The 17494-nt window shown below is 41.0% G+C and overlaps 1 protein-coding gene and 1 long non-coding RNA gene across 3 annotated transcripts in view; both read left to right on the forward strand.

Annotated features, from left to right (window-relative positions):
- The first annotated feature begins 61 nt into the window (after positions 1–61).
- LOC113491370 lies at positions 62–11263 on the forward strand. 2 transcript variants are annotated; one of them, XR_003400386.1, is made up of 4 exons: positions 62–225; positions 766–2258; positions 6295–6520; positions 7595–11263. It is a non-coding gene; the product is annotated as an uncharacterized LOC113491370 (long non-coding RNA). The 2 variants fall into 2 exon arrangements; XR_003400385.1 differs by having other exon boundaries at positions 6295–11263.
- Positions 11264–12986: 1723 nt separating this feature from the next.
- The window catches only part of WASHC1 (WASH complex subunit 1), a 47695-nt gene continuing 43187 nt past the window's right edge, over positions 12987–17494 (forward strand). The window contains exon 1 of the mRNA XM_026868223.1: positions 12987–13115. The gene's annotated coding sequence lies outside the window, so the exon portion shown is untranslated. The remainder of the gene's footprint in view (positions 13116–17494) is intronic.

Raw genomic sequence — 17494 nt, forward strand, 5'->3', positions numbered from 1 at the left:
TTTTTTTTTTTTTTTTTTTTTTTTCTTTTCCAAGGGTGGCTTAGTGGTTGTTTTTTTTCCCCAAAGTGACTCGAATAGTCGTGGCTGGGTTTGGCTGCCCTATTGATAGCGGTCCTATTTTTTGCTCTACCGTGTTAGCATGCAGAAGGCAGGGCTAAATCCGAACCCGAGGGAATGAGGTACTGAGGAAAATGGATGTTGGAGGAATCTGCTGCTTTCTTGCAAGTTTGTTACTCCTTTGAATCTTTGGGGTTCTTTAGGCTCTTAGGAAGAGAACTAGGACTTACTGTGGAGTTTTGGTGGGGGGTGTGGGGCTGTGGATGTAATACCAGGGAAATGACCGGTATAGCCTTTGCTGTTAGATGCTTTTTTTCCTGATTTCCCAAGAAATACCTTCCTTTGCTCTTCCTCATCCACAGCCTTACAAGTTCAAAAACTTAAAACCTTGGGTCTGAGAACCAATCTATGTGTTTTCTATATATATTAATCAGTAAGTAACCTGGCTAAGGGTAATAAAATTACTTTGAGGAATTCCTGTGTAGATCCATGAGCAATTTTGGTGGTTTCTGTAAAGGGTAAAAAAGTGGCATCTTTTCCAATCACTGTGGTTGCTGAAGATCCAGGAGGTGTAACAAGTAGTCAGACCTGGATTTAGACAAGTATGTCAGTAGATCTGGCTGAGCATACAAAAGGCCACTGAACAAAACCCAACTCTTTTTAAGTAGGTGATTTTGAGTGCAGAACTATTCTTGTTTGTCTTTTCAGATCAGCAAGACCTGCACTGTAGCAAGGATATCCTGAAGCGAGGAACCGTGCAATGTAAAGGAGAATCTCTGTTTCAAATGATCTGGAAGGTGTATTTCCAGTCTCTTCTGTTCACAGATAGCCCTGGGAATGTAAACTGATGCAAACAGGATCACCAGGATTAGAAGCTGTTCACAGACTCCTAAAAAGGAACTGCTATTCACAGTTCTCTTGCAAGCACTTAGAGATGGCTTTGAGGGATCGTGAAACATTGCCGTATGTCCCCTGCGTGTTGGGGGAAGACCCCAGAGTGAACTCTAAGGCGTAAGAGCATTCAAAGCCCACACACTTATGACTTTATTGGAAAGTTTTAGGGGAGACCTTCCTCCATCTTATTGCCTAGTGCGTCATTAATGCTTTGTGACAGGTGATTGACTGAGCAGGAACTGGCATTTAAGTAAGGGGAGAGATGGTTATAGGAGAATGTGAGAGAAGGCATGCACAGAAAGACAGGGGAGGTGAAAACACCTGAACTATATTTAGGGAAGAGTGGAAGTGATGGGTTTAGAAATTGTGCTGGTATGCTGTCTCCTTTCAGAGACACTACTGAGCAGCATTATTTCAGTCTTGCCTCACAGAAACAGAGTCCAGGGACACCAATGGAAATAATGTGCTTTTGTCATTAATGTGTTCTAGGAAGCAACCAGGGATGGCTATGGGCACACTCACATATGTATGTACACACACATACACAGAGCTACCTTGTCCTTGTTAGGAGAGACTTCAGGCAGAGATTGCTTATCTTGCAGAATAGAGGAAGCTGTTTTAACTCATAAGCCAAGCCCTGTGCAGAGTTCTGTCTTTGCAGTGGCCATCATCGACCTTTGAGCTCAGCTGGATAAACGCAGTGAAAAAATAAGGGTCATAGACAATGTCCTGGCCTATCCAGGTCATAGCATTTATTCTTAAGGGAATGCTAACTACAAAGAAAAAGCATCCTGGTTTGGATGACTGGGGATGGAGCAAACCAGCTTGGAAGTCTTGTCATGGTGCTTGGATGCCTATCAGATGATGTGATTTTTACTGCATGGAGTGGACCCAATGCATTCATTCACTGTTTCTGCACCTTTAATTTGCTTGACCAGCCTCATTAGCCTAGTTTCTACTAATAAGTCTTTGTCATGAATTAAACAGAGACCTACTGCCATGGATTGATAATCTAAAAACAAGCAGCTAGAATTGGAAAGAAACCTGTTTTCGAGCAGATGTGTTGACTGGTGGACAAAAATGGTTAAGACGAGCCTTGACCTTCCAGAGAGCATGTGCCAAAGGAAAATGCAGCAGAAAGGTTTTTTGCCTAACATGAAAGACTATGCAGGGATCTCCTCACAAAACTTCAAGAGGTAATAGAGTTGCATAAACCTCCATAATAAGAAAATTAAATGAAGGTGGGGTATTCATTCAGAAGGAATATGCAAGGATATTGGAGGAAACTGAATGTCTTCTTTCGCTTGGTAAGCAAGAATCCTGCATAGCTAGGAAACGCCTCCTCTTTTATGCAGCCATCCTGTGTCCCTTTGATTATGCTGCCACAATACCTAGCATACATTGTTTGCAAAGCTCTGCACATTAGCAAGCTTCACTGTTCTGTAGAAGGTGAATGTTAGGATTGTAGCCATCAGAAATAGGGAAACAGAGACACAGAGTGGTTCAATGACTTGTCCAAGGCCATGCAGGAAGCTGGCAGGGGGTGGGTGGACTGGATGAACAGGGACTGTATGGACAGATCTCTGATTTCAAACATCTTTGGCATTCAGCCCAATCCTCAGGTCATTAAATGCTGCTGCTGCTTCTCTCTTTGAGAGATGCTATCTAGAGGCAAACAATGGTCAACATGTGGAAAGTATTAATTCTGTTAAAATTATTTTTGCCATAGATAATTTGTTGGTATTTTTCAAAGTCCTGATTCTTTTCAGTCCATTCCAGAAAAAAAAATAATGAATAATGGATTAATTATGTTGTTATGGAATAAAGTGCTTCCCTTATCCACTTAGCAAGGTGCCTGGGCATTGCACAGACAATTACAAATAAAGTGCAGTAGTAATAATTAAAATAAGCATGCATTATAAAAACAAAACAAAATGCAAATGAGTCAAGCCCCAGGATTTAATGGAAAGGTCTAATACTACATGATTTAATTTTATATTTATTTAGCTGTTTAATTCAGTCAAAGGAGAGTGAATCCATAAATAAGGGTATACTAATAAGCATACATGATAGGGAAGGTAGTAACATCTTCAGGTGTTCCATCTGCAGAAAAATTTTCACTGCAGAGTGTTCTTGTAACATTTTCTGAGAGGCCCTAATTCCACTTTAATTTGCAACAGCTCATGAAATTTGTTGTGAACAAATCACTCCAGACTTTTGACAGGTAGAGATTTCCCATGTTTTTCCATTTGAAATTCTGTTCAAGGCATTTCCCCCTGCTCTATCTCCTTCTCCCAGACGGTGGCTCCTCACAGCAAATTCATACAGGATTCTCCCCAATTCTTGCATTTGACCCCATTCTCCTCCACCTTCCATGCCCAGGCCTTGCAAGGTAACATCTTTCTCCCAGTAATTCAGTATCCAAAGTGCTACCACTTTGAGATGCAGGGCATATAGCTTAGGTTCCCAGCTATGATTTTATGGTCTTGTTATCAAAAACTTATAAGCTTATGGTAAGGGTTTTTATATTTCTATAATACATGTATTTCTATTGTCTTTCTTCAGAAAGAGAGTAATGTAAAAGCACACCTGAATGCAACAAAGATTATTGGTGTTCAAGGAAAGGCAGATGTAATGGTGGCCAACCCACCTTAATTAACACATTTTCTCCCTCTCCCTCTCAAAACCATCACAAGTGAAATCCCCACAGCTAGTGTTTCCCACTGGATACATTCTCATCCAGCTCTTAAGAAGCATGCACAAAGAGGCATAACAGAAATCATATAAAAAAAAGACAGAATTAGAGTCAAAGATGGGAGGGAAGAGATGCAAAAATCACAGTCTTGTGTTGCCACCTTCTAGTCTGATTTCTGGGGGAAGATGAGACATTTTCAGCCCCACCTGGAAGTCAGCAGCTGCTTGAGTAGAGATTCTCAGAACTGCTTGCAAACATCCTACAGACCAAAAAAAATTCTGCAGGAATTAGATGAATAATTTCAAAATAGAGGATAGAATCAAGACAATCACAATGTACTCATGCATAATTCATGGATGCGGGAAAAAAAAATCTGCATCTCCTGAATGCTTCTTTTACTCAGGCTTCTTTCTCTTGAGGCCTCATCCAAAACTATTCAGATCAATGAGATGTTTCACCATCTTGACTCTAAGCCAAGTCACTATCTGCTTACACCTGTGAAACAGATAAAATGAAGCTAAGACCAAGTGTGTTGCCCACAGTCATACAGGACACCACAGAGGGTCTGTAATCAGAAAGCATTTCCTCTGCTTCAGGTGAGCATTGAGTAAAGGCAGGAGAAGTCCTTTGGTATCTTCTACCTCAGTCCAGCACCACAAAGCATGGTCTACAGTCCTTCCTATGTTCTTTAAACTGAAATCTGCAACAGGGTGAAATCTCTCTCTCTCCTGTTGGAGCCAATGAATTGTTAATTCATAATGATACCACAAGATCAGAAGCAAAGGGAAAATTTATATAAATCAAACATAAAGAGTTGGGTTGTGGTAAGGACAAATACTTCAGATTCTTTCAATGTGTTGTTTTGTTGTTTTTTTCTCTTCAGTGAAGTACAGCTAATCTGACATATAAGTATTTTAAAACAGCTGCTCATCAGGAAAAAGGTACAAATTTTGTATTGTAGCCTTATCTGAGATGTGTAGTTTAAACACATTTTAAAATCTTGACTGTATTTGAACTGTGCTATTGCAGTCTTGCATTATTTACTGCAAACTGAAAGGAATCAAGGTCCCCCTTTAAAATGCACTTTCCCTTTTAATGTTGCTAAATGTTACATTATCTCCTATTTTTTAAATGAAATTAAGCTTTGACCACATAATTGATTAATTCTAGAGAGCAAAAGCTACACAGAGACATTTTCTTCAGTCAGGTTTTTGTTTGAACTGACAGTTGTTCAGTCTTTTGTAAATACTGTGGTAAAATGAAAAAGTTGATATGAGCTTGATTCTCCAAATCTTATCTGACTAGTCCCACTGAATTACATGGGGATTTTCAGATGGGACAAATTTTTGTGATCTGACCTTGCATAAGATGCACAGAAAACAAAGGGGGGGAGAGAAGAAATGGAATCCTGTTAAATCTATATTCATACTCCAACTAGAAGCTTCTTCTGCAGGGGCAGAGATCAAGTACTGTCAAGAAAACAAAAAACATGCATGAACAGTATACATTTCAACTAAGACTACAGTATACCATTTTTCTGATAAGCAGCTTTTTTAAAATATTTATATGTCAGCTTAACTGTGTTCCACTGCAGAGAGGAAAAAACATTGAAAGAAACGGCAGTATTTGTCCTTACCATATCTCAGCTCTTTATGTTTGATTTATAGAACAAGATATTTTCCCTTTGCTTTTGATTTTATGGTATCAGTATTAATTAACAATTCATCAGCGTCAACAGGAGAGAAAGAGATTTCACCTTGTTGCAGATTTCAGATTAAAGAAGGTAAAACTGCAGACCACGCCACCTGGCTTTGAGGTGCAGGACTGAGGATGAAAATGCCAAAGGAGGACTCCTGTCTCCTCAATGCAAAGGAAGCACTGCTGTTGTCTCCAATACTTTATGATTACAAACCCTCCATGGCATCCTGTTTCACCTTGAAAGCGTGGCTTGTTTAGTCTGCGCTCTGTTATATAACAGGGGTAAGCAGATGCTGACTTCTCAGGGAAATTAAGGCCAGAACAAATCAATAACGAATCTGGCCTGACATGCTACATACCATATAATCTCATGCAGCTACTGAACCTGGAACATGAGTTTAAGAAAAACATATCTCCAGAAATGCCTCTGATACCACTGTGAAGATAGTAAAAGGTAAAGCATTTGTCTTATTCCTTGGTATTTTGTCACTATAGTTAATCTCTGTCATTGTTGACAAGTTGGAATATTTTTTCTCATTTGCATTTATTCTTTTTACTTTCCAGACATGAGTATTTATGCCATTCTTCATTAGGGTGAAGAGCTCTTTAGTCCTAAAGCTTTTCTCTCCTTGAAGGTGACTGATCAGATCACCTGATGATGTTATTTTTAGCAAGCTAAATGGACTGAACTTTTAAAATGATGCAGATTTTTAAAAAATTGAGTCTTTTTTTTCTTGCTTTTGAGGTAATCCATCAGACTTGCTGATACACAGTGTGGTCCAAGTAGAGGCAGGCCAAATATTTGCTGAAGAGGTTGCTACTCATTTATGGGGCCAGGCTTCTGCTCAGGTTAACCTTTGCCTTCAAATCTGCTTACAGACAGGATCCCTTGTGCCCAGAGATGCTGTCTTATGATAGATATTTCTGTGTTCTATTTTGGTGTCTGAAAGCATTTCAAGAAGCAAATGAAGAGACAGAAAGGATCCTGTGACTCAAAACCAATAGAACATGCTCCAGACTCTTCTTTGATGAACACGGCAGAATTGCTTCAGACAGTTACCACCCTCTACATTGCTGCAACTGACTCCATACAGTAGAACCTCTGTCTACACAGCCTCTTGCATAGGACACAAAAGACTACTCTGTTTTGGGAGGCCCAGATGTAAAGAGCAGGAGGTAGGTCAAATGGTGGCAGATCACAGGTCTAGTTTTTGTGTTGCATGAATTAGCTTGACATTAAGGTTAAGCTCTGGGAGCAAGCCATTCTGTCTTGTGAATTTCTTCACAGGTGATGGGATTTTGGCAATGGTTGAAGCCAATCTAGTGACAAGGCAAGCAGCTGAAACCTTATAATATTTATCTTGGCCAGAGAGAAATTCCCCACTCATTTGCTGGCTACCTTATTTGTCCATCTCCCAAGTAAAAGCAGCCTAGCAGACCTTTTCAGATAGTGAGAAGCAGTATTTTCTCAGGTAACACTACACTCATTTTTAAAAGAGGGGAAAAAAAAAAATCTCAAAAGCTCACAGCAATACAATTCTTTCCATCCAATGCAGAGATGACAGTTCAGTCACTCCTTCCCTCTGCAGCACTGTCTGCAGCGCTCACCTTGGGAAGGTGGAGAGAGAAATGGCAAAGGATAAGGGGTCTTGTCCCTGAAAGGAGGGAGGGCTTAGGAGACAGAAATGGTAACAGCGGCTAGATGGTGAGGAGAGAAAACTGGTGTGAATTGGGAAGCATGACACACGGGGAGACTGCTGAGAACTGACAGGGAGCAGGGGACCGAGGACAGATAGGCCAGTAGTCATTGGGGTGGGGGAAGGCTGATGTTTGTTCTGCAAGCAAGACTGATATGGAAGTTGTGGAAGAGAACTGAATGTGCAGAAGGAGGCAGAAAGATGTGAGGGCAGGAGGTATGTGAAGTGCTTGTCAGTAAACTGAAGAGAATGGCTGAATATTTGTTATAAAGACATGCTGAGTATGGTGGAATAAAAACTTCAAAATTTGAAAGTTAGGTTGAAATCCACTGTGTAAGACTTTAAAAGCTTATAAATAACAAAAATCAGATGCCTAGGAAATAGAATTACAGTGGGATAAACACAAAGTGATACTTTCCCAAAATATGCTTCTGATCAGACTTCTGAGTCAGAGATGACAACCTTGCATTAGAAAAAAAAACCTCAGTAGTTTTCTCTTCTATCAGTTTGGCTGGTCTCACCTTGAACCTATCTGAATTTTTAAAATTCACAGCACCCTGCAGCAGAGAGCATCAGATCTTTGCTCCAGCTGTACCTGCCTCTCTTTCTGTGCACTACTGAGGAACAAGGACAGCATCACATCCCTGAATGAGGGATCAAGGCCACATGAGCAAACAGAATCCTCTCTCCAAAAATGTCACCACACAGGAGCATGCAGATACCTGGGGCTTGGTCAAAAGACAATGTCAGTCTTTCCATTGACTCTGTCTTAGTTTCAGGTCTGGATCCTAAAGCAGACAGAGTTATTTGTTGATGTCTTTAGTTATGATTTCTTTAAGAGCTTCCCATCTGTTCAGGTTTGTACTCTATTTCATACACATTTAAATTTCTGCTGGATGGATGTGGTAGAGTGATGGTTTTGGAAACATTCTCATTGTTTTTTAATTTCTTATGTGCTGTGTTTTTTACAGAGATCAGCACAAAAAGGCAAAACACAACCAACTGTGACAGAATATATAAAACAGCATGAGCTGCCTACAGATAAATGAAAACAGTCCAAAATAATAGAGACCAATGTGAATCATGACCAATAAGCATATTTGTAATAATGTCATCTATGTCAGATAAAAAAATCACAAATATTTATTAAGAATACAGATTATTAATAGAGAGACATCTGAAATTCAGATCATGTCTTTCAGTCCTAATTGATATGAATTAGCAGCCAAATCTACTGAAATAAACCTGACATTCTCACAGAGGTCATCATCATATCTAGCAATTTTTTTTAAAAAAAAAGGAAGGTACAAAGAAGGAGAGAGTAGATAAGCATTTTTTTCCTTGTACTAGTATGACATAGTTTAGAGAGATCAGACTGCATTAGTACTACTAAAGATGATATAAGCATGACGATGATGAGAAAAAACTGGAAGCAGGGTTGAGGGAGAGGCTTCCCCTGGTAGCTGCAGTTCTGACCCAAATCCTGTAAGCTGCTCCAGGCAAGCAGGTACATAAAGCCTCATTTTGAAATCAGTGGGTTCAAGCCAAGCACAAAAATCTGTCTAGCTGGGGCATCAGCCTGCAGTTATCATTTACCTCCTTTTGCCAGTCTTTCAGATGTAGAATAACACTTTGTTAATATGGCACGAGCTTTGATGTAATGAAAAAAAGTGACAGGGTATTTATTCTTCAACTCTGGTGGTTGCAGAATTAAGCCAATCAATTTAAAAAGTCATTTTAAAAAACAAGGTCAATTTTCAGGAGGAGCTAAATAAAAGCAGTTCTTTCTTAATGCAAACCTGGCACTAGTGCATCATGCAGATGATGGATGAACAGTCTGGAGCTCCTAGAAACAGGCTGAGGTTGTAGCAGCAGTGGGAATTCTTCCATCATACATTCTGTATGTTTCACAGCATAGATTTCAGGACTTAAACAGGATTATACCAAACTGAAAAAAACAGACCTATAAAATACCGAATGTGACTGAAACAATATTGGGTTTGGCATTACTTTTTTGTATTTCTTCCCTTCCATGAAGGTAGTGGTGCATATGCAAGGTCAAGCTCCTGCTGCCTATATTCAAAGAGGAAAAGGAGGGACTCATAATGTGACAGTCTGCCTGTGCTGGCTGGGTCTCCAAAGAGAAATAGTAGCAAAAATACCTCATCACTGCTAGTGCTGGTACAGATAAACCCAGAGAGTTACCACAATGGGTGCCCAAGTGGAGATGTTCTGGCAACTGCCAGCATTTTTACCACCCGACATGCTAATTAACCCTCTTCCTACTTGCTGGCACTTCCAGTGGTGTCACTGCTGCTTCAGCAGAACTGGTGGGTAGCCCTGACTGAAATGTGTCCTGCTTAATCATCTATGCTGTAGCCAGTAGACTGTTTTTTTCAGTGGGCTTCTGAAAAATTAAAACCCTCTCTTACGGGTAAGAGTTGAGCTATGTAGGTAAAGGCAAGGCTTCACTACATGCTTTCAAAGTCAGAGAGTAAAACAAACTCCCATTGACTTTAGCAGCAGCCAAGATTTCACCCTGCATAACATCTACATTACTCTTCTAGTGATTCTGGGGTAGTGTTGAATATGAAGTACTCTGCAGTGATAGAGACAAAGTAGAGTATTGTGCCACAGTTTGCATGACTACAGGGAATAAAGCCCAAAATAAAATCTGGAGCTCTCAACTGTAAATATCTGTCAGCACAATAAGCTGCCCCTACTCCCCACTGGAGCTAATGCCATCACTGCCAGGCCAGTCTGTATTTTAAGGAATATTCTTGTAGCTGGTTTATATTTTCATTTGCCTTCTGGTACGTCCTACTTACTCATTTTGAGGTACCTCAAGAAAATCCTTGTCTTCCTTTATATTTATATATTTGGATCCTTTCAGATATTCTTTCCCACCTGTGGCAGTTGTTTTGTGAAGGTCCTGAGTCCTTTGGCTCTTTTCCTTACAAGCCAGCTTCTTGCTCCTAATGTTGACTTACCTGTCCTGGCCAACTCAGTGCTTAGCCTACTTCCCTGAATGCCAGAAAGGTCAAATCTCTGAGTCCCCCACACCGTACATGGACACATCCACAACTGCCCACTTTAAAGACAGGAGTACCTTTGTATCAGGTTCCCACTTAATTGTATTTCTAAGACCTACAGATATAATCTTTCTTTTCATTTACAAGGCAGGAGGATATATATCTCCCACTTCAGCCTTTAATTCCCCCCTCTGTGTACAGATGCAAAATAAATTTGTGTTTCTAGAGAAAAGTCTTGTGAATTTAACATTACACCTTGATATACAGTTATTACAAGGCAGTTAATATGGCATAATTTTAAGGACCACCAGGAAATTTGGCCTGCAGCACAGAGGAATTATAATAGGCTGCTATGGTAAGATTTGAAACGAAATTAACTTCATGTGAATACTTAACAGCAATAGAATGCATTTGAAAGATTGAAATGCAAGAGTAATAACGTCACTGGAAATGTTCAACATGTATTTCAATGCTCATTCAGAAATAAAATATTTCAGGTAAGAATTTCAAGGTTCACTAGACTTCCAGTTGAGTAGAAATTGGAAAAACATCTCTGAAGGTGACACTAGGCTCTTCTATGAATCTAGTCCTTTGCTTTTATTGCATAGACCTGGAAAAAAATGGCAGAACTAAAGTTGTCACAAACAAACAAATAGCAATAATTTACCCTAAGACTATGGAGCTTTTGTCATTTACCAAATACACTGAACATGGTGTTTTGGAGTCGACTTTAGAAAAAAGCAGAGTTTAATATTTTGGTTCAACAGCCGAATCAAATAATCAATTATTCACACAACCCAATCATTTGAACACCCACCTAAATCCCAAAATAGGAGCTTGCCATTGACAGCAAAGAGTTTGGATGAACAACTCACAGGGGTGAGTTTCATTCCCAGGGAATATTGATTTCTGTTATTTAGGTTTTATTTTTGAAAATATGAAGCACTGTTTCTATCTTGAAACTAACTCTGCAGGAACAAGCTTTTATTAAAGGAATTTTTTCAGTGCAAATTTTTCTTTACACACATATTACTTGATTTTCCGAAATATGTTTCTAGGAGGCAATGTCAAAAGTACAATTAAATGGTGCAGGACTGAGTCCTAATTGATGGTGATAATAATTAAAATGAATTATTTCCTGAAAGCTACTTTTTTTTTTTTCCTTTCACCCTCATTATTCTGTTTGGAAACAGACTCTCCTAAAATGTATTGAGTGTCTTGATGTCACTATTTAGACAATCATTTGTCAGTAGGCTCTTAATATACACTGATATTTTCAGTAGGCTTTTAATAGAACATCTTTCTCTCTCTCCAGTTATATTTAACTCTAATCTTTAATGTAGGGTCTTGCATCTCTTTTCATGCTTCTCTCTTTATTAACTTTCCAGATATATTCAAAAATCCCGTAATTTGTATCCAGCAATGATTTATGTCTTGAAGCATTAAAATCTACATTTAAAAACTTTGAAGCTAATGTAGGAAACCAATAAAACACTATTAAAAGTTCCTGGTTTAAATATACGTGATTTGAAAAATATGAATTTTTAAAAGAGCTATTTTTTAAAAGGAAGAAATGTTTTTTAAAATTCTATCTCTTTTTTTTTTTTTTTTTCTTTTTTTAGGAATTAAAAATCCAGAAGATTAACCCAAAAAAAAGCATATCCAAAGCTGGGTAGGGAGTACGGTGAATTTTCATCAGAATGTTAAAATGTATTTGAGCCTTTCAGAATGGCAAAAAAAAGTTGCATTTCAATTTTTTTGGGAAACAAGGTCTAATATTTAGCACCCACACTGTTCTAAAGGAACTTAATGGAGGTGGTCAGAATCCAGAATGAAAAGAAGAATGAAGTTCATGATAACTTACTAATACAATAGCTTGTAGTTGTAGCTGGCTCCTTCATCTTTGAGTTAATATCCTCTTCATGTGGCAGATAGGGAATAGTCAGTTTATGACAACTCCTAACTTCATTACAGCAATAGAAGAATGACCAGCAATGGGGGATGTCTGAAACAAAGTGGATGTTTGGACAGCTGGGTTTTGGTTTGAATATGCAATGGTAACTGGGGTTGCATGGCAAATAGCTGGGTGTCTGAGAGTGTTGCAGATTCTGTGAGTCTTGTATGTGCTGACTTTAAAATTAAATAAGTAATTTGTGCCTGCTAGGATCATGGTTAAGTGGACACCTTAGAATAGTTGTTGTTTTTCTCTTATGGCCATGGCTGTTCTTAATATTACTCCCTTTATTTTTTTTAAAGGCCTGGTATGGGTTGTTTGATCTCTTGCCAGGTGGCCTAGCAGGAATACTCTGTTCAGTTATGCAAGAAGCATGGATTTGATCCCAAACTCCTCTGAGCATGCTCTTAGGAATACACAGTTATAAAAATAAAAGTATTAGCCTGCAGCCATACTGCTGTGTGCTGTGCTCTTGTCAGATCTCACGTGTTCAGTGAGGTCAGCCCTGCTCAGACCTCTCAGAGTTGGAGCCACAGAATAAAAGAATGTGCCTGAAACACTGTCCTCATCTGTGCCCCACTTGGGGAGTTTCTACTCTATTGTTGTCTGGTTTTTGTTACCTTTTTTCCCTCATATGTACCATTATTTCATAAATGTGCTTTTTTTTTAAGTCAACAAAGGCAATTACTGTGAGTATGCAAAACTGTATGGATGCAGTGCTACGAACAGAATTTTGGAATTCATAACTAAGAGTCTTTCTAGCGACACTTAGGACACTTTGCAATCCAGCCTTCTCTTACAGACCAGTTCAAAGTGCATCAATACAAGACACTAGTTCGGTGCCACTGTGCAAAGAGGTACCATTTTAACCTATGATAGTAATACACAGGTCATCAGATACTCATGTGTGCACTGAAGAAGTTGCATTATTATTGTTAATCATGGAGTTTTCTTTCCAGCACTGCCTGAGCCCTGCATGAAATGCTGCAGCACACTGTGCCCTGGAGAACTTACAGTCTGATGGGCAGTGCAGGCACAGGATGTCAGAAGAGCTCTGGCACTCATGAAGAATGAATAATGTGATGCTGGTGAATTATGTTTAAAGCTGAGAGTCTGGGGCTGAGGAGGAGGCATAGATGACAGGGAACCAGAAAGGGTTGAGGAGGGGACTTTGACAAGAGTGGCAAAGAAGGCAAAGGGGGACAGATACAGTGCCTCTGTCAACTTCAGGTTCTAATTTGTTCCACTCAACTGCATCTTACCCCAAAGCCCCATTACCAGGGGAAAAGGAAGGCCACATGTTTTTTGGGGAAATGTGTGGCAAAAATGTCTCCACAAATCTGAGTCAGAGGTAACACAGATATTAATGTTATACTTAGAGCATCTATACCTCTAGGGAGGAAAAAAAAAGTACTTAGCATATTACTTTTGTCTCCAAATGACAGAACATTGACTAGTTATATGTAGTTTCAACATCCTGTGATCCTGTGAGCATATACTGATCGTCAGCATGCACTCAGAGGAGGTGCTAACTGTCACCAGACAGAACAAGGGACAGATTTTCAAGGAGGATTCTGCCTGTTCTTCTAAGGCAACACTACAAGCAAAACATTAGTCACACCTGAAGCAAAACCTGAGGTCCAAACACCTAAATCTTAGGTGAGCTCAATCCTATGGCCAACTGCAATAGCAAAACATTCCTCAGATCTGAAAAACTGCAAAATTAGAGGGATGTTGGGAGTAATATCTGATCTGTTTTCTGTCCTTCCCTGACCTTGTGCAAAAGCAACTCAGCCAGCTCTGCTTGAATGTTTAACAAATGCTATTCAACAGACTACAAGAAATTTCCAGCATCTTCAAAACATACAACCACAGTAGCACTCTGTATTCTCCTCACCTTTGCTTTTTACATTTTCCCTTCAGGTTCTGAGTCTTATGTTATTAAATTTTGGTGTAAAACATTATAATGAATAATAAGTAGCAACATATTCCATCCTAAAGATATCAAAGATGGAAAAATATTATTGTTTCCATTTTTCTAGTGAGGAAAGTGAGGTACTAATTACTTGCCCAAGGTGACTTTGCTTGGTAAAAGATACTGCAGGAAGAGAAAGAGCAAATTAATGTTTTGAAGGTTGGGTTGGTTTGCCTTTTTTTACTTGAGACGAAGTACTTTGGTGGGAAAATGCAGTTTCAGAAAAGTGAAAATGAGTTCAAATATCAGTCTAAAAGGGTTGGCTCTTGCACATGAATTTGTGGCTGTGACATAATAGATGAATGATCAGTTTGTGTATAGATAATTGAAATAAGTCTAGTCTACAGGACAAAAATCTTTATGCAAGAGTTCTAGACAGGGTGGAAGCACTTGAACATTGTGGAGATGGCAAAGTTAACAGACAGAATAAACGCTCTAGACAGCCAGAGAGTGGTGTGCAAAGGCACAGAAAACCTGATGTGCCCTGAGCTGCTCTAGATCAGCCAGTTGCTCACAGTGAGGACTGTGCTGGCAACTGACAGCAAAATAGAGTGTGCAAAGCCTCTGCGCAGTCCACAAGAAGACCAGTGGAAACATCTGACTTCATTTATTCAACAGTCCAAGGATAAAAGCAGGTTCTGACTGAGGGGGGTCCAGGTCACTATCTTGCTGCTGCAGAACAAAATGACTGAAAGTGGCAGTGCCACCATGCATAAGCAGGATCTCTGCAGTTCCCCCCAACTAGTCTTTTCCCATTGGTATCAACTTGGGTAATAGCTCTGGGAAAGCCAGAAGGCATTTTCCAAACCAGCAGTTAGCATATTTCCTAACTGCAAAGCCTCTGCCGTGCTGTCATGCATGACTTGGGACACTACAAGGTGCTGCTTTTTGCACCCTATGAAAAATCATGTCTTACTGACCGCATGGGAAGAAGGATCTCTCTCTGAATCTTCCCATACCTGGGCAACAGTGGGTAATAGTGCTTCTTTTGTTAGGGGAGAAAAATACTGTGTGTGATTTTATTTTGTTGTTTGGAACTTGCCAGTGCAAAGCAGCAGCAGGGCAAGCTTGGCAGCCACAGATGCCAGCTGACTCCCCCAAAACAGCCCTTGCTGAGGATCCTGACCTCAGGACCATTGAAAATGAGCCAGTGAAAGGTCATTAAATGCAGCCAGTAAACACTGATCTGGAGAGAGAAGAAACTGTGTCCATCATTCTGCTGGCTGGGAATGGTGTCACTCGGTCTCCACCAGCCAGTTGTGTGGGCTGAGACATGCAGCCAGACAGACTAGTGCCTCTTCAGTTGAATTAAACACTGTGTTAAGTAGCTGCTCTTCTGATTTGTCTCCAGACTCTTTCTGCACTGTTATTAACACCTACTTGTGCCCAGTTAGATAGGTCTTGTCTGCACAGGAAAGATGTTTGAGATATGACAAGGTTACACAGGTCACTATGATTTACAGCTCTCACCTGCTGTCAGGGTCTTCCTGGTGCTTTGTCCAGTCCACTGGTACCCTATTATTGCTTCTCACGTGGGGCTCACTGTATCACTGCTACTCCATCACCTCTCTGCCCACCTAATCTAAGACTCAGCCCCTTCCCTTCCCTTCCCTTCCCATCTCTGCGTTAGCTTTCTTTTTGCCTTGTATTGATGGATTTTGCAAACCTGCTGGCTCCTTTTCCTCAGGGTGGCAGGGATAGGCAAATGGGAAGGAGCTGCGTCAGTCTGCCATCACCTCTTGCTTTCTCTTGAGTTTTATAAATGCATTGAATTGGATTTGTATCAGAGCAGCAGAAAGCATTTGGAGGGCTTTCCGTCAGCAGTATATAAATAAAAATGGATCAGAATAGATTGGATTGTGGCTTCTTACATCCGCTTCCCTGTTTTGTTTTTGACAGGTCCTGACACCCACACACACACTCCTTGCTCAGACTTGGTTAGATCTGATTTTTTGTCTGCTTTGAGTTTTTTGCAGGATTTTCCATTCCTCAAAACCTTCTTCTCTTACAATGAGTTTCAGTAGGTATTGCTCAGGTCCTTAGCTCTTAGGCCTTGCGCCCCTATGCTCTCCATCTGATGGGTCTTACCAGGCCCAGCCCTAAAACATCACAGGGCAAGAACTGCACCCTCCTGCAGGCTCTGATATGGGGAAACTGCTGTTGCTGGCTCCTCATCTCCTTTGCAACTCCATTGGGTCTAACGTCGCTCCCTTGCTTCAGTCTATGCCTCCCACTGCAAAGGAGTGAAACTGAGCAAAGAATCTGCAATAGGTAATTTATGTAATATATTTACCCTCCCCCCGCCCCAGCTGAATATGCATGAGCAGGTCCTGATGTCTTCAAGTGCATTCACTGTTTGAAAAGGCTTGTGTGCTGTTTCTAATGTTACATATCAATCACAAATGTTCCCTGTGTTAATTCAGAAATAGTATTTGCTATTCGAATAGCCTTGAGTTGTAACTGTTTACTTGTCTTGATAAATTGTTTCTGATCCTATAGGGGATGAGCATGCAAATACCTCTGTCATGTGTAGCACATACCCCTTTAAAATGTGTTTTTCATATTTACAGATGCACTCTTGAAATTCACTTTTCATGAGCATTTGTTCTGGAAGAATGTGGTTGCTTGAATGTGTGCATAAAGGGGAGTATAAAAGCAATGCAAGAACAAACTAGTAGAACATACTTTAAAAAAAAAAACCCTCAATTTTATAAAGTCAGTTTTTAAATTGCCCAACTCTGAACACGAGCCCTGGAGAGAAAACAAGCAAGTGTATGAGTCAGTGATTCTCCCTTTTGCTTGCCATGCTCTGTACCAGATAGGTGGAGTAGAAAAGCAGCCAGGCACAGAAGCAGAGCTGAACACCACAACAAAAAAACATCTGTGGGGTTTTCTCTCAAAGCTCTGACTCTGCAACACGTGGGCAGGGACCAGACAAGAGATGTGTCAACAACTCCTTCACAGAGGGGTACTGCTCACAGAACTGCTGTGCTCCAAAGGGACAGTCATCTGCAGAGTCGTGATGGAGACCAATTACCTCCCTCGTGAGGCACCCAGCAACGCTCCAAGGGGTCTCAAGTGGGGTCCCCGAGCTGCCCATGTCCTGTCACAGGGCAGGCAGACCGCCAGCTCCTGCTGCCCACCACCTCGAGCTGGCAGGCCACCCGGGGCCCTGGCCAGCACAGAGGCTGGGGCACGAGGAAAAGTGGCAGTGCCGGGGAAGACTTCAGGCGGGGCAGACGGCGCGCCGCCCGGCCCAGCAGTGCCAGCAGCAGAGAAGAAAGCAGACCCCTGGAGGCCCACAACACGGCCACCACACCCCGCCGCTGGAGAGCCCCCCCTCCAGGCGCGCATGCGCAGCTCCGGCTCAGCCCGGGCCAGGGGCGTGCCGCGGCAGGCAGGGGGAGCCCTGGCCGGGCGGAAGTGACGCACCACTAGGGGCGGAAGTGACGCACCACTAGGGGCGGAAGCGGCGCGGCGCGCGGCTTCGTG

The sequence above is a fragment of the Athene cunicularia genome (assembly GCF_003259725.1).
Source record: "Athene cunicularia isolate RWA chromosome 1 unlocalized genomic scaffold, athCun1 chr1_part2, whole genome shotgun sequence".
NCBI classification, from domain to species: Eukaryota; Metazoa; Chordata; class Aves; order Strigiformes; family Strigidae; genus Athene; species Athene cunicularia.